The 24,501-nt window shown below is 53.1% G+C and overlaps 1 long non-coding RNA gene and 1 pseudogene across 2 annotated transcripts; one reads left to right on the plus strand and one right to left on the minus strand.

Annotated features, from left to right (window-relative positions):
• Nucleotides 1–6,518: 6,518 nt before the first annotated feature.
• Nucleotides 6,519–10,546, plus strand: LOC309651494. Its single transcript, XR_014258191.1, has 3 exons — nt 6,519–6,897; nt 9,457–9,586; nt 9,951–10,546. It is a non-coding gene; the product is annotated as an uncharacterized lncRNA (long non-coding RNA).
• Nucleotides 10,547–10,551: 5 nt separating this feature from the next.
• LOC309651569 (dipeptidase 2-like) lies at nt 10,552–17,982 on the minus strand (annotated as a pseudogene). The gene is made up of 14 exons: nt 17,958–17,982; nt 17,744–17,855; nt 16,947–17,411; nt 16,707–16,833; nt 16,273–16,402; nt 15,915–16,056; nt 15,544–15,613; nt 15,248–15,423; nt 14,798–14,881; nt 14,054–14,129; nt 13,269–13,404; nt 13,028–13,168; nt 11,728–11,785; nt 10,552–10,622 (listed from the first exon to the last, which is right to left on the minus strand). The product of its transcript is annotated as a dipeptidase 2-like (transcript).
• Nucleotides 17,983–24,501: the final 6,519 nt, after the last annotated feature.

The following is a 24,501-nucleotide window of genomic DNA, read 5'->3' on the forward strand; positions in this document are numbered from 1 at the left end:
AGCCATGGAGGGGATCCCAGACTTTTCAATGTGGAGTTGTGTGTAATTATTTCAAGTACCTTTTCTTGGTCTGCCTTGTAAAAATTGCCTCCGTTGGCTTTAATTTCCACTCAGCTGAGTCGCAGGGAAGGAGAGGGATGAGTATCCAAAGTTACAAAGGGAGCATCTGAAATCCAACAGAGGGAAACGCAGCGCCTCCAGTGCAAAGAGGTAAAGGAACCCAGGGCTTCTTATCACGGTGCCCGAGGCCCAAAGAGTGATGGGCAAACTCAAGGACAGAGAGAGAAGCAAATCACCTGCCTGTGCCCGGCACCCTCGGCAGCCCCAGAACACCTCCTTCAACAAGCCTGATGGGGCCACCAGCTCTGAGTCTGTGCCTGCTCCAGCCTCCAGACCACACAGCCCAGGAGCCCAGCACCCCGTGTTAGTATTTGCAAGCAGATCAGCTGATCCTTGCAGCGCCTGGAGGGGAGAGACTCACCCCACCTCTTCCTGGGCTTGACATTGGATTTGAGCCTCTGGATGAGGGAGGAGGTTGAAGATGCTTGGTCCATCTCCCCTCATCCCACCCTGAAGGTCACCTGCAGCTTGGTAGACACGGCTTGCATGCACTGATGGCCTCTGCATCAGTCTCCCATTGCTGCACAGAGAGCCATCACACAGGTAACAGCTTAAGACAACACGTCTCTTCTCTCACAGTCCCCGTGGGTCCGGAGTTGGCTCAGCTCAGCTGGGTCCTCTGCTCGGCATCTTCCAGGCTGCTATCCAGGTGTCAGCTGGGATTGTGATCTCACCTGAAGCTGGGGTCCTCTTCTAAACTTACCGCTTGTTGGCAGTATCCAGTTCCTCGTGGTTGTGGTTATAGGGCTGAGGTCCCCATTTTTTTTTTTGCTGACTGTTGGCTGGGGTCACTCTCAGCTCCTGGAGACTACCCTCCGGACCTCAAAATGGTAGTTTGCTTTTTCAAGCCAATGGGAGGGGAGAGCATGCACTACTGCTTCTTGTCTTTTTCAAGGGCTCACCTGATTAGTTCAGTATCACTTAATGATGGTGCTTAGAGTCAAAGGATTAGGGACCTTCAATACATATGCAGTATCTCTTTTGCCACATAATGTAACATAAATCACAGGAGTGATATCCCATCATATTCACAGCCCAGACCACATGCAAGGAGATGAGATTAGACAGGATGTGTCTCCAGGAAGAGGGATTCTTAGGGGCCACCTTAGAATTCTGACTACCACCATTTCTCACCTCAAGCTCTGGGTCTCTCTGCTTGAGGGATTTCTCTGGCCACAGGAACATTGGGGATACACTAAGTGCAAGGCATAACCTCAACCAGTGAAGGAAAGCCTGGTGGATAAATACCCTGGCTTCCAGGTCCCTTGGTGAGACAGTTCTGAGGTGTGAGTTCCCCAGTCTCAAAAGGCAACCCTGAGAGATTGCAGCCCATGTTCCTAGAGCAGCTACTCACCCACGAATGTGCCTTCTATTGTCTCAATTCTCAACTCCCTGCCACACTTCCTGGGGTCATCTCCTAAATACAAGACTAGCCCCCACATCAGTATCCCAGGATCTGCCGTTGGGGAAACCTTATTAAGTCAGACTTGAACTTCATTCCTCATGTCCACTTTGCCTTTCCTGTAGCAGCCCTGTCAACCTTTCTCCTTCTCCTCAGGTCTCAGCCACCTGCGCTCACCCCAGCCCTCCTGAGGCAATGACCAGCCTGCCTGATGGAACCCGGGCGATGGAGGCTGCTTCTGTTTCCTTCCTTCTCCCGCAGGTTTCCTTCCTTGCCCACTGCTCTCAACCCGTTTCCCCGTGTGCAGAGACAGAAGGGCTCCTCCCCGAGGCGGTCTTAGATTCCATGCCTCCCTTTCTCCCTGGGGACCCTGCCTGCCTTCCATCTTGCTTCTCTTCCTCACAAGCCACTGGCTCTTCTCCCTCCCACCAACATAAATAAAAGCTCAAGTCTCCCCTGAAGTAACTCCTTCTTTGGTTCGGCCGCCCCCAAATGCTTCCAACCTGACACACCTTCCCTCAAATCGTGATCTGTGCCCCCAGCCTCCACTTCTCCAACGCCAGGGGCTGCCCAAGCCCGTGAGGCTGCTGCTTCTCTCCCAACCCCACAGAATCCGCCTCCTCAGGCACCAAGGGGCTCCCCTTGCAGCATCCTTAGCTTTTCTTGGTTTGCTTCTCCATCAATTTGTTGTCGCTGGAGGATTTGAAGATCCTATTCCTTACTGAAACTGTCTCCTCTCTTGGTTTCCATGAAAGTGAGTTTTTCAGTTTCCCTCCTTTCCTGACAACTCCTTTGACATCCTTGTCTTCTCCTTTCTTCCCCATGCCCGAGGGTTCTGCTCCCCAAGCCTCCACCCTTTCTCTACGCATGCCCTTGGCAGCCTGCCATCCTCATAGCCTACCTGGCGCCCCACACTGCTTCACACTCTCCTCCGGCTTCAGAACCAGTTTCATCCTGAGTCAGGGATGAATGGCTCAGTGCAAATCCACAGTTGGAGAAATGTGGCACCCAGGCAAACAGGCTGTTGACGAGCTTTGATGTCTTTCCTTGTTTTGCTGAGACTCCACTTTGTGTGACCAGCTCCCCACCCTGTGCCTCCAGGACCAGGGACAGCAGCAAGTGCCCACGTCGCTGAGTGTACCTGCCAGGCCGTGCTGAGAGTTTCTACGTTATTTTATTCGCTTTATTTCATCCTTATGATGGTCATGTGGGGTGAGAACTCTTTTCTCCACATTTTACAGATGAGTAAACTGAGGCCAGAAGGGTTAAATGTTTGGCCCAGATGGGTTCCCAGCCCCCACTGCCTTCTCATTTTGCTGTCCACACCACCGTCCCACCTCCTCCACTGCATCTCCAATCCCTCTCCTAAGCTTTCCACCCATGTGGTCACTGCCTGGCAGATGCATGTGCCACAGGCTCCCAAAGGGTCCAAAAGCAGGCTTCTAATCTACTCACTCTACCAGGCTCTGTCCACACTGCACTGGAGTCCCTCTTAGCACCCTCCACGGCTCTTCACTATTTGGTGACAAAGGCCAGCTTCCTTCCCAGGGGTCCTTGGACTACAACCCCCATCAGACTTCCCAGCCCCTTCTCACCCCTTCCCACGTGGTCCATGCAGACACCCCAACTCCTCACTGTTCTATGAATGCATCATGCACTCTGCCTCTGGATTTTGCACATGCTCCTTTTTCTATAGAGAATACTCTGCCCTCTCTCCCAGACAGACTCCTATTCATCCCTCAAAGCCCAGCTCAAATGCCCCCTCTTTGGACAGTCTTCCTTTGTGCTTCACTGGTTCCACTGTGTTACCACCTGTTAAGAACTGCAGCCACTCGTGTGTGACTGTCATCCACACGCCATTGGGAGCTCCTGGAAAGTGGGGCCACTGCATTGCCCATTCTTGAATCTCCACTGCCCAGCCTGGTGCCATATTACTGTTAACAGATGTTTATAGAAAGTTCATTCAAAGTTTCTTCCCACACAGTATTATGTTATTTGATCTTGACAATGAAACTGTGGAGAAAAGGGAAGACTAAGTGATGGAGGAAATAGGAAGACAGGCTCTGCTCCATCTGGGAACGCCAGGAAGACGGCATTAGTCCCTGTATGAGTTTGCTGGGGCTGCCATAACAGAGTACCATAGACTGAGTGGCTTAACAGAGATATATTTTCTCCCAGTACTGGAGGCTGAAGGTCCTAGGTCAAAGCGTTGACAGGGCTGATTTCTTCTGAGGCCTCTCTCCTTGGCTTAGAGACGGCCGTCCTCTCCCTGTGTCTTCACGTGGTCTTCCCTCTATGCCTGTCTGTGTCCAAATTTCCTCTTCTTATAAGGACACCAGTCAGATTGGATTAGGGTCCCTCATTACCTTATTTTAACTTAATTACCTCTTTATAGGACCTCTCTCCAAAAATAGTTACATTCTGAGCTTCTGGGGGTTAGATCTCCAACATATGAATTTTTGCGGGGAGGACACAATTCAGCCCATAACATCCCCACTTGGCAGTTGGGAAGGTGATGAAGATCACATGCGTGACCTTCTAACCATCCCTATACGCCACCAGTAGCCCTCACTGTCCCTACCCCTCTGCCTTTCCACAAGGCCTAAGGGTACCCAATAGGGGATGTGGCCTTAGCCATCAGCATCCCTCCAGCCTTTTCATGTCCACGGGAGCCTCAAGCTCTCGGCCATCTTGCTTTGGATGGAGGGGGCTGCTGAGGGTGCCTCCCTGAGTGTCCTCATGCAGGAGTGCCCCCCCCCCGTCCTTGTGTCTTTGTAGATGGAAACCCTCCCAGGCTCCCTGCCATCTGTCTCCCTGTGCACAGCCCTACCCCCCTCCTGGCCATGCTGGCGCTTCTCCCTTTGGTCTTCATTGTCTCCTCTCGTTGCCTAATCGTTCACTGGTGTGGTCTTGTCACTCCAATAATGCTACCAACTCTTTGAAAGTGGCAGCTGGGTTTCACACTGTCATTCATCACAGTCCCTGACTTAGCCGGCCCGATCCTAGGCATTCAATAAATACTGGTTAAAATAAACCGAAATGCATGGAAATGCTTCAGTTCCATTGACTCACTTTACAGAATTTAAAACAAAACCTAAACTTTGGGAACAATGCCTCAGCCAGCCTCGGATTTCCTCCCTCCCCTCTCCTTGACAGGCTGAGGCCTGAAAGGAGAGCACGGGGGTCTCAGGCACATCTCAGGAGGCAGTTGACCGTCTCCACCAGGGCTCCAGCCCCCGCTTCTCTCGTCTCCCCGCCCCGTCCTCTCTGGGTGCCCACCTCATACACACCCCCCTGTCCTTCCTTTCTAACCACGTGGCAAGTCCTCCCAGGGCTGAGCGGTGCAGACAGGGGCGTCTTGCTTCTCTGAAAGGGGGACTCTCTGTCCCACCTCAGCGTCTGCTCTTCCCAGTTCCTCCCCACGCCTCAGGCCAAGTTTCATGCCAACAGGGATGTTTCACAAAATAGGTCTCTGAAGCCCTCGTCTGAAGCTGAGTGCCCTGAAAATTGCATTCTCTTAAAAAATAAGTTAAAGAATACTGTTACTTGATTTTCCTCCTGGGGATTCCCAATCTAAACACATAAATTAAAGGCTCTGAGAAGTCCCACAGTAAAGAAATTTGTTTATCTTTCCTGAACTCGGCTTTCCCTCCTTTGTGATTGCACTCCCCATGGCCCCTTCATTGCTCCTCTCCACACACGTGATGACTTCTAATATCCCAGGGACTCATGTGGAACTCATGGGCTCGTGAGTAGAGCAACAAGTAGAAAGTGGCTGATGGAGGAAAGGGGAGGTACCAGAAGAGATGCTGTAACAGCACCACCATCGTCACCATCAGCAGCAGCAGCAGAAGCGGCAGCGAGGTGGCAGAACCCAGCCTGTCAACCTGTCTTTGGGCTCCCAGGTCAATCTGTGAAATGGAAAGAAACAAGACTCCCAGGCCACATGTCCTTCGGATGTGGAAGGGTCACAGGCGGGAGGAGAAGTGAGGTTTCTGAAGTAGCAACAGCAGCAAGGCTGCTGGCTTCATCCCCGCATGGCTCCAGTTCTCAGTCTTTATTTCTGCCTGTCTCCCACCCTCCCCACTGCACACCACCCCCTGCACCTCTCAGCTCAGGCTGAGCAAAGACCCTGAAGCCTCAGAGCCCAGCCCAGGGCCCACAGAACCGGGAAGAGAGCCCGAGGTTGCAGTTAGGGTGTGAGGTGGTAGAGACAGAGAGCAGGCTTGAGGCGTTGGTATTCTGTTCAGAAAGGCTGTCGGGACCCATATCAATAGACAGATATTCTTCTGATGAGGTTTCTTCCCTTGGCCTGAGGGAAAAGCCTGGGAGGCGGAGTACAAGGGGAACAGCTTGAAATTCAGGAGCATGTGGGCTGCGGCTCCCAGGGGAGAGCTGGGGGGAGTCAGCGCTGGGGGGGGGGGAGGGGGAGGGGGAGCGGGAAGCCGGACTGGGGCCAGCTGCCCTGTCCCTCCTGGTCCCATCCTGTGGCAGCCAGGTGGGCGGCGGCATCTGTTGGCAGCTCTGGGTCAGGGGCGTCCACTGGCTCCCCCGGCAGGTCTTGGTGGGAGGGCGAGTCAGGCACTCTGTTCCCAGGAGGGGATGGCGGATCTTGGGCTTAATGATGGGCCTGCAGTACTGGCAAAGCGGGGATCACTCTGCCTGCCGGGAAATGTCCTAAGGAACCCAGCTGAGCTCAGTTACGGAGGTAGATTTCCTGCTCTTTTCCACATCTCATGATTAATCCAGAAGCCTGAGCAGCGCGTGTTATGAGGCTCAGCAAAGTGGCTGTGGGCATCTCCAGGCTCCTTTGGAAGCCCCGCTTTTCCTCTGGAGTAGGTGCCCTGGAATCTGGGCCATCCGTACACATTTCAGCAACTCGATTACAAGAGACAGAAGAGGCCGGGTGTGTGGCACCAATAAAACCGCACACACCCTGTACTTCTCTCTGCCTGTTGCTGGTTTGTGCATTTCCCCATCACACCTCCTGAGAGCAGTTTGTTTCCCGGAAGCAGCAGAAGAGAGGTCGGGAGAAGGAGATGCCTTATTGTTGTGAATGTGATGGACGTGGTGGCACCACAGGGGACTGGACACCAAGGCAAAGACTCCAGTGTCTGATGAACTTACTGGTTGAACTTACCGCTTACTGGTCTTTGGCAGGTAATCAGCTTCTAAGAGTCTCTGTTTCTTCATCTGTGAAATTGGATCACGGTACCTGCACTCATTGATTTAACAAATAATATAAACATATAAATCCATACTCTGGCGTATTCTAGGTGCTGGAAATCAAGCAGTAAACAGAACAGTCTCTCCTCTTCGGATGTTAATAGTCTAACATGGGAAGATGGAAAACTCGGCAATGACATCTGTGTCAGGTGGTTATGATACTTAGAAGAAAAATAAAGCCGGGGTGAGGGGTAGGGGAGACAGTGTATGCATGTGGGGATGACTTTTCTTAAAGGACAGTCAAGGAAGGCATCTTTGGTAAGATGATACTTAAACAGAACCTGGAAGAAAATGAGGTGCCATATAGATGTCCAGGTACGGCAAAGAGCTAGTTCAAAGGTGCTGGAGTGGGAGAGTGCTTGGCAAGTTCAAGGAGCATGAAGAAGCTCTGTATGGCTGGAGGGGTGGGAAAGTGGGGGTCAAGGAGAAGAGGGCAGAGAGGGTGTGTGTGTGTGTGTGTGTGTGTACGCACGCAGGGGCTGGTTGGATCATACAGCCTGGCAGGGTTACTCTAAGTGAGATGGGAAACAACTGGTGACCTTGAGCAGAGAAATGACCTGATGTATATTTTAGAAAGACCACTGTGGTTGTTCAGTGGAAAGTAGATTTTAAGACTGTAAGCTCGGTGCTCTGTGACCACCTAGAAGGGTGGGATGGGGGGGAGGAGGGAGGTCCAAGAGGGAGGGGATATATGTATACCTATAGCTGATTCACTTCATTGTACAGCAGAAACTAACACAACATTGTAAAGCAATTATACTCCAATAAAAAAAACAACAACATTGTAAGTGGAGAAGCCAAAAGACCAGGTCGGAGGTGACTTCATCTCCAGGTGAAAGAGGAAGAGAGCTTGGATTTCAGCAGTGGTCGTGGTGATAAGTGGCCGTCAGAATCTGGAAATATTCTGTAGGTAGAACCTGTAGGATGAGCTAGTATGAGGGTTGGGTTGGGTGAATAGAGAGACACAAAGAGACACCTCGAGATTTTGTCCTGAGATTGGGATTGACACATACACACTACTGTGTATAAAATAGATAACTAATAAGGACCTACTGTATAGCACAGGGAACTCTACTCAATACTCTATAATGGCCTGTACGGGAAAATAATCTAAAAAAGAGCAGATATATGTATATGTATAACATTCACTTTGCTGTACGCCTGAAACTAACACAACATTGTAAATCAACTCTACTCCAATAAAAATTTAAGAAAAAAGAAACAACACTTTTGCAATAAAAGAAAAGATTTTGTCCTGAACGATGGGTAAACTGGAGTTGTCACATATTGAAATGGAGAACTGGGTGAAAGGAGAACCCTTTGGTTATGGGGTGCAGGAACCAAGAATTTGGCTTCAGGCACATTAAGCAGCAGTAGTCTCTTGGATACCCAAGTGGAGGTGATGGGTAGACAGAGGCGCGTGAGCATCTGGGGCCCCGGGAGAGGCTGGGGCTGGGATACGATCATCAGTGTGTAGTTCATTAACAATCTTGGGGCTGCATGAGATCATCAAGGGAGTGAGTGAGGATGGAGAAGAGGAGTGGGTGGGACATTCCAAGGTTTAAAAGTCAGAAAAATGAGACAGAACCAGCATGAGAATCAAGAGAGCTTGCTTAAGACGGGACATAGTACAGAGGGGGTGCTCAGTAAATCACAGCCACTGCCATCACCGTGACCATCGGTATCTTCATGGGCAGAGTACGGAGAAGTGAAGTTTGAAAACAAAATAGCAAGAGTTCAGGAGGACACACTTCATCTACTTTTTCCTCTTTTCCTTCCCTTTCCTCTGGTTGTGCATCAACCGTGGTCTCAGACTTCCAGCTACTTAATAAAAATAAAACAAAACCATAAAAATTTTCTGGGCACCTTACAAGCCCACAACTCAGTTCAAAGTGTTCAAGAAGAGCTGAGGTCTTTGGGTTGTTGGTAGGGTGAGTAATCACTGAACAGAGTCAGGGAACTGGATGTGACTTTCTCCTCTTACCAACTCACTATATGACCTCAGGCAAGTCCGTCCCTGCCTCAGTCCTGGAGGAGGATAGAGACTTCCATTCAGGGGAGAATACTGATTAGCTCATCAAGTTTCCTACTTGGATGGCATCTCTGCCATTTGCTTTTCTCCTCTCCAAAGCATATAGATGCTATCCTCAATTATTAAAGCAACATAACAGTGCTTTTGATTTCCCTCTGAGAGTCTAACCTCGAATTGTTGGCTGTTTAGTACTGACAAAGTCTGGGAGAGGAGTGCCCTTTAGGAGTGACCATCCAAGGTCCCCCGCCCCATCCACTCCTGTAGGTACTCTGAGGCAGATGCCTCTCACTGGTCTACCAGAAGGCCAATTACTTGAACCATATTAGTTTCTTTCCTTGTATAATTATCTTCACTGAATTGCATTTTAGGAATCATGCCCTTGGCTTTCATTAAACATCCTTGAAACAGTCATGCAAAGTTCACTGCTGCATTTGCACGAGAACTACTGTTGCAGACACGACCTATACGATTCTGGAAAAGACTTCCTGAGTGTTTTTGTGAAGCACAAGTCTGCAGGGTATTAATAAAAATTTCATTATGGGAAAAGTTGAGTGAGTTTGGAAAAAAACCCAGGTGTCTTTCTTAAAGGTTATCTAAGAGGCTTTACTAACAAAAAGTACGGTGGATCCTTAGAAAGAGGATAAACTGCAAGATTTCCCATTTTGTCGACCCTTAGAATCCTGTTTTGGTGGTGCAGCTCTTGGGATCAGTGCTCTGAGCACCGAGCAGAAGAGGCTCTGAATGCTTCCAGCTCAGTTAGTCAAGCACCGTGAGCTGCAACAGGGAACATACAGACAGGAGGCTACGTAAGCAATTGACCGGGGAGCCTGCAGGGGGATGAGCAGCGAGTGGGCAGCTGGCTCTTCCGTGCACAGCGATCCTGGGTACCTGGGGTCCCAAGAGGCTTTGCAACGTCCTGGCTGCATCAGATATTAACTTTGCTATTCATGGAGTTAGGGGTCCTAGTCTCAAATATATCCCTCAGTGACCCTCCTGTACAACAACACACAAAGTTAAAATATTTTAAAAAATAATTCATTGTTAGGAAAAGGGCACAGAGACATGCGCTGTGTTTACTGTTTCATGGGCGAGATGGGGAGGAATGCCACTCGCTCCGACAGCTCACTACCTAGGAAGACCACTGAGAGTCTCTCCCCTCCTCTCCCGCAGCTGGAGTCTCTCTCTTTCACTTCCTAACGTGTACACCCCGTCAACCCTCAAATTTCAGCCTCAGAAGCTCCGAGAAAGCCCCTTGGGGAATACTCTGCTCCTCCCTTTCACTGGGCAGATCGACCAGCACAGGTGTGTGTGCAGACTGCCTGCCCTCCTATCCATGCAAGGTTCATTATTTAGAGGCTAATGATTTCATTTTAAAGTGGGAAGTGAAATATGTTTCGCTAAAGCTTCCAAAGTGAGGGAGGAAGGAGGGAGGAAGAGGGTAGGTCAGTGGGTAAATACGATTGCCTGATGGTCTGGGTCCAGCCATCTTCCTAAGGCTGTGTCTTTAACTGGGAGGTACAGCAAGATGATCAATATCACAGGCAACCTTAGGAGAACCACACGGGGCAGCCCGGATCAGCAGAGTCTGTGTGGTGAGATTTAAGGGGGTGCTTAGTTGGCCCTCCAGCTGTAAGTGTTTGCCAGATGACTTGTAACTTCACCACTGGAGCTAAATTCCTTTGACTCTTAGGGCTCTTTCTGCATTCAAGAGCCCTTGGAAATGAGAAATCCCTGAAATGGGTTGTCCCCTGCTGGCAGCTAACCCTGACGCTCAGGAGTACAGTTGGGAGTAACGGGACGCCGTGTACCCGGCGTCCTTCCTGGGCATGTGTAGCTCTGAGGCTAAGACAGTGAGACTGGCAATTTAAGAAGAACCTCCAGGACCATGTCACCTACTGGCAGGCAGAGTAAGGACCCTGCAAGGTGGACAGACATACCTCTTCTCTTATCATTTGAGGGTTTGAGAGAAGAGGCACCGGGAGTTTAGCCTGAGCCCTTCCCACAGGTGTAGAGGTGGGAAGAGAGAGGGATGGGCTTTGACCCTGGGCGGCTCCTGCCTCCAGGCCAAGACCCTGGAGGAGGTTTAGTTTGTATCTTCAGAGGGGATGGGGTGCCCAGGCAGGTGACTGAAGACTTTCTCTCCGAAGGACCCAGCATTAGAGAGCTGAACAGCCCCAGACCCCGCAGGCCGGGAGAGCTTCTGGGCATCCTTCCGTGGGGTCCCATCACCTCCCTGATGGAGGCAGACTGGGTACCAGGACCCTGCGGTGAAGCCGACTGGGGAGCAGCTTCCTCCAGCCTCTCCAAGCACAGACGTCAGCGGCGAGGCTCAGACTTGGTGGCTGTGCTCTGTCTCTGCACAGGCTTGTGTACGCGCAGTGGGGGACCCACGCAGGGGACCGGGGTGGGGAAGCACACAGCAGGAAAGTGTAGAGTGGATGCAAGTGGCGGTGGTGATGCTGGGGCAGTGCGAGCGGACAGTGGCTCTCCTGGAGTCTCCACCCCTCGGTGGGCTGGCGTGGAACCTGGGAACGGACAGTCCACGTGGAGGGGCAGCTACTCAGGGCTGCCCTGCCAGGGGGGCGGGCGGTGCTGTCAGGCGGGGGCTGCCTTCAGGGTGGAGTTGTAGCAGAGAAGTGGGGCCACCCCCCTTGGAAGCTTTGAGAATGCGTATGAGGAGGGGGCTGCGAACGGAATCGGGAAAGGTAAGGAGTGCCAGCTTGCTGGAGTTGGGTGCTGGCACGGGTCGCCTTGGAGTCGTGGGAGCGTTCCCAGGAACATCCAGGGGATCGCCTCCGGGGCCCCAGTGGTCCCACAGGCCTCTTGAGGCTGGCTGTGCTGTGCTGAAGCCCGTATCAAGGGCCCTGGGGATGGCAGCAGAGGCCAGCATGGTTGAGGGTCCCCCGCACCCACCTCATCTCTGCAGGGACCACAGAACTGCACGCACAGGGGGCGTTCTTCACCTGCTTGCAAAAGAGCCGGGTCATTGCATGCAGCAGGAAAGGCTTGACGGGGGGTGACGGGAGGGAGGGCAGGAGCAGAGATTTTCCATCTTGATGGTTTTGTTCAAGGCCAGCCCAGAAGCAGCTGACGTTGGCTTCATTCATCCAAAGGGCACGGTGAGTGACCCTCTACAACCCAGGGATCCTGAAATATTTAGAAGCTCTGATGTTTGGGTGGGAAGAGAACCTCTTTTGGATGAGAAGCTCAATTATTCAGGAAGGGAGAGCTCCCGTTGTCTGGGGCGTAGGGGGGGCACCTTCCTGCTGGGTTGGTGGGGTGCCGGGCGCGGGGCACCCTGCCTGGGACACTTGCCCTGCTCTGTGGGTGAGGCCTCTCCCACAGTGCTGGGCTCTGGGGGACTTTTCTCGTGGCCAAACTCTTCGTGAAAGTGGCACAACGGCCTATTTCTTCCAACAGCATCTCTGGTTCAGCCTAGGGTATGGTTCGAGGTTGCATCTCTTGTAAACCCCCCTTCAGCTGCTGTCAAGGGCTGGCACCCGAGTTCTTGAATTCAGGCTGATGTGGGTCCTGCTAGAGCCTGCTGTCATCTACACATGTCAACAAATGTGTATGCAGGTGTGGACCAGCTGGATCTCTCTCCTTCTCTGGGAAGCGTGGTTTTCAGCAGCGTCAGGCTGGGAAGACAGACATTTCATTATCCCCGAAGTCCTGTGCAGGCAGTTGTCACACAGTGTTCCAGCAGCGGCCCACGGCCGGCACAGAACACTGCAAAGCTCCATCTAGCACAAGTGACCACGGGGAACGGGTTGAGAATCCTGCTGCGTTGTACACGTCTCCTAAGGGAAGAACATCAAGAAAGATGAGCTCGCCGCGGAACTGGCGAACTGTGTGGAAGGAGCGAGATCTGTAGAGCTCAGCAGCGGCGAGCTCCTGTCATGGCTTGGCCAGCTCGGGTCTCCCCCTGTAACTTATGAGGGTGTGGCGATGTTTTCCCAGATGTGGTCCCCGTGTACAAAACAAAGAATCGCTTTGCACAAAGCCAGAAGGGATACATTGAAAGAATTATCAGAAAAGAATAATACATAGGAAATGTTTGTGCTCGCATGCAAGGAAACTTTGTGGGGTATCTGTGGCTGCCAAAGTGACATCTGGCAGGATTAACTGGATCACCAGAGCCAAACAATGAGGACTGGGAAGGCAGCAATAACTGTGAGGCCTGCGCCCATGTGGGGGCAAGAGTTTGAGAATGACCACTTAGGTGACAAAATGGGATTCCCACGCACCGCATCTCTGGTTAGTTTCTGGTCTGGAGCCGGATCCTCTCTCTGATGCAGACGTGGGAGGACGGAGCGGCAAGAGCTGCCCAGCTGCTCATCTGGGAACTCATCCTCCAAGGGACTCTGTCCCTCGTTCTCCTCCCTTACCTGGAGGCGGCAGTCAGCGGGCAGCACCTCTCACAGCACCCCCACGTACACCTGCTCAGACCACCTGCTCAGAGCTCCTCTTTTGCCCAGCCCAGCATACCTGTTGCACCTGTCTGAAGACCCGCCGCACGTTTCCTCGAAGCACACCCCAGAGCTCTTTCTCACTCCAGCCACGCCTCAGCAACTCCTCTATCAGTACCGGGTATATGGACACGTCCTCCAGCCCCTGCGGGAACCTGTGTGGCCACCAGCCAGCCAGCTATTGGGCCTCAGACCTGTTCCCTGGTCCTGAGTCAGAACCAAAGCCCTATGTGTCCAGGGTCCACTGAACCCCAGCCCTGGTCAGATATGGAAAATGGAGACTTGGAGAGAGTAAATGATTCACTCCTGCTCTTCATCCTTCAGAGGAATGCCCCAAAAGCGCCTCGACTATTCGTCAAAAGTCATTGAATTGTACTTTTAAGATCTATGCCTTTCACTGAATGCAATTTTTGCCTCCATTTATAAAGAGAAGAAAAGCTTTTTAAGAACTGGGTTGACCCCCCCCACCGCATGCACAGACCCAGCTGCAGGCAGAGAGGATGGTCAGCCCAGCCCATACCTTGCTAAGAGTCTGCTCAGAGGTCATGGGTCTGCTGGCACTGGATGGGCGCAGATGCTGGGCAGGTGAGCTCGGTGTGGTGTTTTAGACAAATATGATGACCTAGAGTAGGGCCAAACAGGAGAGCCCAGGAAGCAGACCCTGGGAGAGGGGAGATACCAGTTGGGCCAGCACACCTGAGGCTATGGTCAAGGCCATGAGGACCACAGTGTGGTGGGCACGGTGGCTGTGAAAGCCCCACTGCTGCCCAGCCAGCCCGAGACAAGCCACGGGGAAGCACTCACCAGTCAGCCCCGTCATAATCTCCGCCAATCCCGATGAACTTGCATCCAGTGACTGCCCTGATGTGGTCGAAGTGATCTGAAGAATGGGAAGTCAGCAGTGTGGGGCTTCCAGGGCAGGGGTGGGGGTGATGACTGGCCTCTGTTGATTCCCCTTTTTGCAGCCTGTAGGCCAAACAGGCCAGTTCCTTCGTGGCCTGGCACCGAGAGTACCAACTCGAGGGCCCTGAGGTTTGATCTGAAGTGATCCCAGCTGGCTCTAGACTGGACTTCAGATTTGGAGTGGACCCCAGAGCCCCCTGTTTGGGCCATTTCCCACCCACGATTCATCCTGCCTCCCAGTCTCCTTGAGAACTTGTGGGGGCTACTTTCCCCGGGTGTGGAGGATGAGAGAGGAACAAGAGTACAACTGATGAAGACCCCGGAGACCTAAGGAGCTGTCCAGTCCCTTGGCCAGAGGTAGGGGCAGTGCGCTTTAGCAGCCCCTGCAGGGGCACAGTTGGGCAGCACCCGGGCTCTGTGTCTGACAGCCTCCCTGATACCCATCAGTATCGCAGTTTTGATCCCGTGGCTCCAGTTCCACATGGCACCAAGATGCTGTGTACCGTCCATTATTGGGTTTTTGGGAGCTGTACTTATCGCCAACAGGTGGGTCAAACCACTGGGGCTCTTCTGAAGTCCTCCCCAAGTTTGGACCCAGCTTCAGCTCCAAATCAGAGTTTTCAGAGAGCCCAGGGTGAGGCTCACCTGCCACAGTAGGCACGTTGGCTAACGGGTTGCACTGCAGCACCCGCCGGACAAGGGCACCATCACGATGCCACCGTTCTTCTTCTGCAGGGGCGGACCGGTGGACAGTCAGCTTGGCCCCCAGCACAGCCACCTGCCTGTTCACGCTCTCGTCCCCTGTGAGGAAGGTGTTGAGGTCAGAGTCGTCTCCTCTCTGGGTTTGTGTGAATGGAGGAGCCGCAGCCCTGGTCTGGGTGGTGTCTTGGCCCTGGGTTTCTGGGTTTGGAGGAGTATCTTACCACCTAGACCCCCATCTAGGGCTCAAGAGTTCAGGGGCTGTGGACCGTGGGTTTTGGGGGCAGAAGATATTTAACCTGGGGTTTGAGGAAATTGAGGGAGAAGAGGCTGAGGTTCAAGGGCTCCCGGTTTGAACCTCTTGCTTTAGGTTTGAGGGCCAGGGCAGTCTCTCACCAGAAGCTGCAGGATATCATCAGGAACATTCCGAGTGTTCTTGCACACACCCCGGGCAGCTGAGTGGGAGAAGATGACAGGTGCCTGTGACACTTCTAGGGCTCGCCGTGCCACAGCATCGAGACGTGGGACAAGTCCACCATCATGCCCAGGCGGTTCATTTCTGCCACCACCTTCTGCAGGGACAGGATGGGGAGAGGTCATCAGGGCTGCATTTACCTTGTGTGCAGTTATCTGTAGGGAACAGGCGGGGCTGGACGTTCACGTGGGGCAGGGTATGGAACCCGGGTCCTTACCTCGCCCAAGCCGGTCAGCCGACTGACATTGCTGTAGAAGGGGTGGATACCCTTTGCTGAGCTCTGTGCCCTGCAGGATGGCCAGGAGGCAGTCTGACTGGTGGCCATGACTTGGCTACAAGAGCCTAGAAAGAGGTTCTGTGGAACCGTCTACACCTGCAACTCTCTGGTGCGAGAGGAGGGACCCAAACTGGGCTGTGCCTGGCAGTAGGAGGGCCCTTCTGGGGATTCAGTCTTGTTCTGCAAACCTCCATTCCCCTCCCCACCCCAGGTTCAGGGCCGGATCCCAGGGGTAAACTTGCTTTGGGCCCCAGCGTGATCTTGGGCAGATCCCTGCCTCACTGGGCCCTTGCCATCTGCACTGCGCTCACCAGGGCGTGTTCCAGGTGTGGGTGAGTGTCACGTAGCGCACACCCAGCGCACAGAAGGTACGCAAGATGGAGAGGCTACTGTCCAGTGAGTGGCCGCCCTCCACACCAATGAGGCAAACCAGCTTCCGGGTATTGTTGAGAGCTGGGGGCAGGTAGGTCAGATGATCATTTTCAGAGGCAGGGGTAGCTTACTGAAGTCCCTAGCACCTACCACCACCAGTCTGTTTACCTTTTTGTTTTTGGCCGTGCCGCGCAGCATGAGGGCTCTTAGTTCCCCCACCGGGGCTCAAACCCGAGCCCCCTGCAGTGGAAGCGTGGAGTCTTAACCTCTGGACTACCAGGGAAGTCCCCCGTCTACCTTTAACTGAGGCCACAAGCTCCAGCTCAGAATAGGAGGCACACATGAGGCGGATGAGGTCAATTTGCTCCAGGGTGAGGCGCACAGCATCCCGTTCGTGGGTCTGGCATGGGACGTAGGCTGAGCAGAACTGAGGGAAGGCCAGGGCTTGGTTTGGGCTTTGGAACTCCTTGGGCTTCTCATAGCCTCCTCAGCTGGCACAGCACTCACTGTGCCCAGAAGTCACATGGAATGCGTTGCTGTTTCTGTGGTACTTGGATGCCCGTCAGGTTGGCTTACTGTGACCCCTGTAGCCCCCAGCATCCATGGCATGGCACTTTCTAGGTCACTATGGTAACTTAGTTCCAATGTGACTAAGCTGTGGTCTCTGAGGCCCCCAAACTGCCCCACATTCCCCAGCAGCCATGGTGGCACCTTGTGTGTCCCTTTGGTACCTGGGCACCCACGAGACCGTCTTTCAGCCTGTCCAAGCTGGTCTGGCCGTGGCTGAAATTGCACAGATTAACATCCTGGAGGCCATTGTGGTAAAACTGCCTCAGGACCAGGGGCATGTCGTTGTGGCTGGAGGGAGGTCAAGGCAAATGGGTGGGCTCCCTAGGTCTTGGGATCAGGCAGGACACATTGCCTGGCCTGGGCCAGCCGGGGGGTCCCCCACCTCCCACTGTCACACAGACTACACTAGGAGCAGCTGAGGCCTGGGCTGAGGGGTTCCCACCAGGGAGGGGATGACAGAGAAGGGGAAGGGCGTCCATAGGTGATGGAGAGGACATCCAGCGGTGGTGTGAGGGGGTCTCCCCGCTAGCTCTGCATGCTCCGGACCTCCTCCCCTGCCCGGGGCCAGGCTAGGCCCCCACCGGCCCCCACCAGCCCGCACACACTGCAGCCCCCCGTCCGCAAGCGGGAAGTCCCGCCTCAGGGCCCGCGTGCGCTCCCGCGGACTCGGGGTGCTGGAGGTGCCCGGCGTGGTCTGGACGCGGGTTCCCGGCCGCAGCAGCAGAAGCAGCAGAGGCCGCTGGCGGAGTGCGCGGGGACCTTCGAGGCCGCAAGCTGCGCAGGGCCAGGCAGGTGGGCAGAGGCGGGTCTGGGAGGGGCCGGCGATGAGGTTCTGCCCATCGACACAGGACACCCAGCAGCGTGGCCTCGCGAGGGGGGCGGGGTGAGGGAGGGGATACAGAGTCACAGGGCCCTGCGAGCCGTGTGCGGAGAGCCGCGATCCGCGAAGCCCGGCAGCCCCGGGGCGGCACTGCCCTCCCGCCCCCTGCGCAGAGGCAGCTCCCGCGGGCTAAGCTGGCCTCTGCTGAGAGCCCACTCGCCTCCCGTCGCGGGTTCCCTCCGCCCCTGCGCCTCTTCCCACTCCCGCTGCTCCGAGGGGGCGCCCTAGGTTGCTCTCCCCCGCCTCTCACCTTCCTGGCCAAGCTGGGCTGCTTCTCTCAGAGGGCCACCCTCAGCCCGAGGCCTCCCGGGAGCGCACCTCGTCCCCATCTGCCTGCAGCCGGCCCCGCCCACTCCGGGGGCTGCGTGCCAGCGTCTCTGAGGCCACAGGTGCTCTGGGCTCCCGGTGTCCCGGTACGGGGCCCTATGGGCTGGTGTGGGGGAAGAGAGAGTTTCTGGAAATGGGGGGGTAACCTTGTGAGCTCTGGATTCAGGAAGGGGCCCTCTGCCCCCGACCTTCTCTCTCCACCTACTTGACTCCCCAGCCTGCATGACCATTCTCTGGGGACTTCAACCAGCACCCGGGAACTCTCAGGAACCCCCCCCACTTCTGTCAGCCAGCCTCAGGAAAGAGCGCCCTCAGGAGCTGCTACACCTCCCCAGGGCCTGAAGAGAGGGACTTTTGGGATGTGAACTGAACACCTTCTGGGGAGAGTCAACGACCCTTTTCCTCAACAGAGCAGGAACCCAGTCAGTAGGCTATTTGAGTGGAAGGAAATGAAGTCATTTCCATGGCAGCAGAGCCCCCATCGCAGCAACCTTCCTCCCAGGGCTGCTGGCCGACCTTCTGGCCAGGATCCCTCCTACCTCAGCGTGGAAGGCCTGGCCTCGTGGACAAGTATAGGTTCTGAGGAAAGACCTGGCACCTGGGTTCTGCTGCTACACTTGCCTTATCTCGTGGCCCTTGTGGCTCTAGCTTTCCCAGAAACCTCAAGGGCTAAGTACCTGTGCTTGCTCAGAGGCTGCATGCCATTCCCCATTTCCAGCCTCAGGCCCTCCCCCTAGCTGCCTCCTCTGGGGACCCCCCTCCCCCCAACACACACACACACACACACACACACAGAGGGGATGTGCCTTCTCACAGAAGCTCAACCACTGAGATGCTTTAGGGACTGTGCCCAAACTCCTTCATCCGCAGCCTCTCAAGGTTTTTCTCTGATCCCTGGCACCCCCTGGAGCTGTTCCACCTTTGGAACCTTTCCTGGATAGCAGGAGTGCCTAGCACAGGGGTAGTGACCTAAGTGTGAGCACTGGTGACCCTAGAAGTCTGTTACAGAAGAACATTGAGCAGTAAGGGACCCCCCTGGGGACAGAAAGGGCTGGGAATAAAGGAGCATGTGAACCTCGGGGCAGGGTGCGTGCTGCTTGACTCTCCATCCTGTTCTTGCTTCAAGGAGCAGGTCTTCCTGGGTCTCTCTATCCTGCTTCCTGAGACCCCAGGCAGGAGGCTCTTTGGGAAGCCACAGATTGCTGCTTTCAGGTTCAAAAAACCCAGCTCCCCCCTGGTTTGTGGTGGTGGCCGCTGACAATGGCTCAGAGCAGGAGCCCATGTGGTAGACTGCTAAGGCTTCTCTGCACCCTGTCTCTGCTCCTGCATCCTCCTCGGCTCGCAGAGTGCAGACTTTTCTGTCTTCAGCTGACAAAGGGGCCCCTGAGGATTGAGCAGAGGAACGTCACGTTTTCTTCCAGGCCAGCTTCAGCCCTGGGATGTTCAGGGCAGACTCTCATTTCAAACGTCAGTTTCTGAGGCTCCTTGCTTATGGCCATTTAGTGTGGAAGGAGGCTCCTGGCTGAGGAAGGCTCACACAGAACGCCGCAGGTTGTGATCTGTGGCAGTGGGCAGTGGGGGGACGGGGTGGGTCACAGCAGGAAGAGGCATTCGCTGCATTAGGCAGTTACACCACTGCCCTCTCTTCAGAATGGCTCAGCCAGCAAGATTCTGTGAAGTCTACATCCTGGCACCGTGCTCCAATCGCCGGATTTTGGGTCTGGGGCAACCCAGGTCTTCGTCTGACTCTTCCGGAGCGTGCTTTCTCTTGGGAGCACGTCTGGGGACTGGCTTTTCTGATTCCACCTTTGCTGGCGTGGCCAAAGGAACTGCTGCTGCAAAGAAAATCAGAACTGATCAGTCACTTCTGCTGTATACAGTCTCCTGCCAGAATTTCCCTCTCTCCTGTCTCTCCCAGTTTTTGGCTGAAGACCTTTAATCTACTTGACATCCAAAACGCAGCCTTGGCCGATCACCTCTATGACTCCCTAGAGAAGGGACACTGGCTGCAAAAGCAATTCCTAGAGCCTACGGCTGCAGCACATGAGGAAGTCTCTTCACCGTTTCCAGGGAAAACAGTAGAACCCGAAAGTCATTGCAATCATGAGCCTCTCCATCTCTGCCTTCCACAACAGAGAAAACATTTCTTGCAGTCTGTCACTTCTGAGGCTTTAATGGAAATGTCTTTCAAGTTTTGGAAAAAACTAATCGAATATAAATTGGTTAAGGACCCCTCCCACCTTGGCAACCCCTCCTGGGCCCCATTTATACTGCCTGTTTCAACCACACTGAACTCTAGCCCTCTGATACTTTTATGTAGATTAGAAGAAGGCCAAATACTGAGGCAGAGTGATCAGGAGACTGAGAACCGCGTTCTGGGTACCAAGTCTAGGCTCACATCAACCCAGCCTCCTGGGACACCATCTCCTCAGCCCTCCAGTCTCATTAGCACTTCAACACCCCTCTTGGTTCTTCCGGTCTTCCCATCAATATGGCACCACCCTCTCGCCTAGTACTCAGCCGCTCAGGATGGGATGTGTCTGAGGGCACCGATGTAGCTGTCTACATGACAGCACAGAAGTGCCTGGGTTTGAAGGTGTGTTTCAAGAGTGGCCCTCTTCCTCAAACTGCTCCATTTACCATTTGCCAACAAAAATGCACTTGTCTTTTGCTAAGAGGCCAATCAGGAAAAAGTCTGAATGGAAGCATCCTGTAGCCCAAAGGGGAAGCTACATTTATAAAGATCAGGACCATCCTGCACACTTGTCCAGGGATGACCTTTCACTTGTCCTCAACAGTGAGCACTGTGGTCCCTGAAGGTGTCCCAGGTCACTGGTATTACTTACAGCTGGGAACGCGCTCAGGTATACGTAGTGGGCAAGCCCCACAGGAACATGAGGCAGCCAGGTGAGGTGGTGTGTACACCATGGCTCCTCTAGAGATGCCCGGTCTCGGTGTACCTGCTGCACTGCCCACCCACGGAACAGAGCACAGGTTCGAGTAAAGATAGAGGATCCGGTCACACATTCTCCCTCAGACAACCAAAGAGGTTGGAGAACTTCTGGTGGAGAACTGTCAGGGAAGTTTGTCTGAGGGCAGCACGTTGGCAGTTACGCTGCCATGGAAACTGTGAGAAGGCCTGTGAGGTCATCAGTACCCAGTGAGGTCATAATAAGGAACCTGTGACTTGGGGGTCAGGCTTCAGGAGGAGGGGCAGTTTTGTGGAGGAGAGCAGGGGGAGGGCAGAGGTACTCTGCCTGGGCCCTCACACCTGGGCCTCCCCACCCATGCCCTAGTCTAGCAGACATCCCACGTGGGGCGTGCCGGTGGGCTGGCACAGCCCCAGGGGCCCCAGGAGGGCAAGAGCCACATTCTGAGATTGGCTTGAGAGGCAAGATTAACGTAAGAGAGAGCTAGGTTGTATGGCACTGACCCTAAGAGGCAGAGATTTGTGTGGACTGGGGAATCAGGGAAGGCTCCTTGGCAGTGGGCCTGAAGGACAAGTGAGATTTGGAGCCATGGGGAAGAGAGGGAAGACATTCCAGTTTGGAAGAATAAAAGCAAAGACACATTCTCCTCGCCCTTGTCCTGCCCCAAATATAAATTCATAGAACCCTCACATTTTCACAACTGAGGACTGAAGAAAAGCAAGAGGTGAAGGGGCCTACCCAGTGTTACACAGGTAGTGGAGAGGTGTTCTGCTCAACGGTTAGGTTCATGTTGGGGCTCCGGATTTACAGCTGATAGGAATGTGAGGACAAGCTCATGCCATTTCAAACATTTCCAAGTGATACTGAGAGAGACGTTAAAGGTGCAAAATGAGGGTGCTGAATGACCTCACAAAGTGGGAATGGTGGGCCCATTTTCATATGAAATTCAAAACAAGTTCATGACCAAAGGACATAATACAAAATGACAACATAATCATTACACTCCCCTCTCCCCTAGAAGTAAAAATCAGTATAATCCTCCCTCTCTCCACCATGAAAGGATGAGGTAAAGGCTCAGCAGCAGCCCCCGTGAAACACATGGTCACCGCTGTGAAGAGGTGTTACTAAGACGATTTGGTCCAACTCAGAGAAGGAAAGAGACAACTCTGCCCTTAGCCTCATCAGGCCCACAGGAAGGAAGCACAGTGGGGGCAGCCTTTGAGAGTGTGGCAATGCGAGAGAACCTTCTTTAGGAGGGGACTCCCTGTTGCCGACCTTGAAAAAGCAAGGATGGGACATTCGTTTACTGGGGCTGTTGCAGAGGGGATGTGCCCAGGAGGTAGAGACTGCTTGGACTACTATTTTAGAGGTTGGGCCCCCCTGGTTGAGAACCACAGCACCTTGTATTCCTAAACTGCTTGAATGAGCGGGTGCACGTTAGGACAGACGAAGTCAGGCCTCATTGGAGCCGACTGCCTTTGGGAGTGGTAGAAGGTAAAATGGCAAGGGGAATGCTCTGGAGGAGGTTTGTCATGGCAGGTGGGCCAGCACGAGACCATCCAGATTCTCCAAGGCTCCAGAGATGACTTGGCTGGGAGCATCCCTCTGATGTGGTGCGGGGACTCCTACCTTAACAGGAGCTGGCTGGGCATCTGCGGGAGGCAGAATCAATGGTTTATTAACTTCAGAGAGCGAGAGACTCACCTGGGGGGTTCCACAAAACCACTTCAAAAGACTTGTACCTGGATTCTTGAGCCAACCCTCAGAAAACTTATCTAGATCTGGAGTAGGGCTCTGGAAGCTGCATTTTTAATAAGCTTCCTGGGCAGTCCCACCACAGTGGTCCATGGATAGAGTGACCAAAGTATTGTATATTCTCAGTTGCTTTTGGGAGTCAAAGTGGGCAATGTGAAAAACTGCAGCAGGCACACGTACAAACAGGGAATATTCAAGGCAAACAGAGGGGTAGAGTTATTCTATGCATGAATCAGATTTGAGAAAAGCTGGCCTGGTGGTTAAAGAACACAACCCTTGGGAGAGACAGACAGACCAGATTCTGTCCTACTTACTTGTGTGATTTTGACCAAGTTCTTTTATCCTTCTGACTGTTTCTTCATATGGAAAAGAGCTATGGCTGTACATTTAGCACAATATTCTCTTTTGGCAAAGGTTGCTCTGGGTTCATTTGTGTTCTCTGCAACTTAATCTTTTCCGGTGTGCAAGCATTTTTAAGTTGTTTGGTGAAGTATTACATTTGACTTTCAACTGTTCATTACTTTGGGCAAAGCTTATATAATGCTGCAGAGACTAGAACCTATGCAGAGATAGTGAGAGGATGTGATAAGCTTATTCTGCCGGTTTATCAAAAAGTTTAACCTTTTCTCCTCTTCCTCCGCCTGCCACCAAGAGATGAGAAAGAAGGCAGAGCCTGGAAATGCACACCAAGCAATACTTCTGTGTCAGTTTGCCTTTTATTCCTCTGCCAGTACTTCCCAGAGAGATTTCACCAAAAGTGCCTAAGCTTGCCATGGCCATTGTTATGAAGAACATTTCTCTCTATTGCTAGTCACATCCCCTTTTCCTTCTCCTGGGCGCTTAATGGATGTTTGGGGGCAGGAAAGAAAATTTAAACTAAAACATCAAAAAAAAAAAAAGAAGACAGATGAGTTCAAGTAGGCGTTATTGTGGTCCAGACAAGGTTTGGTTCATTCATTCCCTCGATTTGCATTTATCCCCCTTTGTGCCAGGCATGCGGGGAGAGAGAGAAATGTCTTCAAAGAGTCTGTGGTTGTATGGGGGAGGGAGCTGTGGAAATCTGTCATTTAGAAACAGCATGGAAGTGCTAGGGAAAAATTGTTTTGTTCATTTATCTCTCACTCATCCGTTCACCCAGAGCAACTACAAAGGGTTTCACGCGGAGGAACTGGATGCCCTGAACTTGACATTCTCGTGGGGGAAACAACAATGTAAAGCACCAGCAGTGGTAAGTCACCAGTAGTGATTTCAAGCCAGAAGGAACCACTCACCAATGGAGAGAGGCACAGGGTGAGCAGTGACTTGCAGAAAGGAGGGGTTATTCATTCCAACTGCTGAGTTCAAGTTCATCTGGGTGGTTGTGTGGTTCGTGCTTACTGCATCTGCTTTTGGAACGTGGCTCCACCCTCCAAGAAGGGTGAGGATGATCACCCCTCTTTCCTCCTGCTGTGCCCCGGGGTCACCCAGCGAGTGTCTGCAGGGCTGATCTGCTCTCTACTGGCTTTTCAGTCCCACTCCCGGGAGAAGAGAGACGAAGCTGTGTCTCCACCGCAGCTTGGCCTGATTCAGTCACTGGGTGAAAAGGTGGGAAGAAGGTCAAGTTCATGAGAACTGATACACTGCAGAGTCATTTAGTCCTGAAGTACCAGTTCTGGTTGCTGGTGAGTTGCTAAATCCAGGGACCTGAATGTAATTCCTCCAGAGCCACTGAGACATCACTTCCAGGCCCATGGCGGGCTGTAGGGGTGCTGACTTTTCTCAGTGCTAAGGAGCAGCCATCTTCCACTGAGAGAGGACTCTGTGTCAGCAGGAGCAGAACCACACCAGGCACCGAAGGAGGTTCTGCATCCCAGCATCTCCCAACACAGTGATAGATAAACGGGTAGAAGATGCAACAGGGCATTCACAATAGAACAGAAGCTTATCCCCAATAAATATGGAAAGATGTTCAACTTCACTACCTAACAAAGAAATTCAAGTTATAAATCTATTTCTTTTTTGCTCATCTCATTGGTAGAAAGTTTTAAGAATGCACAAAATTTGCTGCTAAGGATGTAAGGAAAA

This window comes from Balaenoptera physalus (genome assembly GCF_965194825.1).
Source record: "Balaenoptera physalus genome assembly, chromosome: 21".
NCBI classification, from domain to species: domain Eukaryota; kingdom Metazoa; phylum Chordata; class Mammalia; order Artiodactyla; family Balaenopteridae; genus Balaenoptera; species Balaenoptera physalus.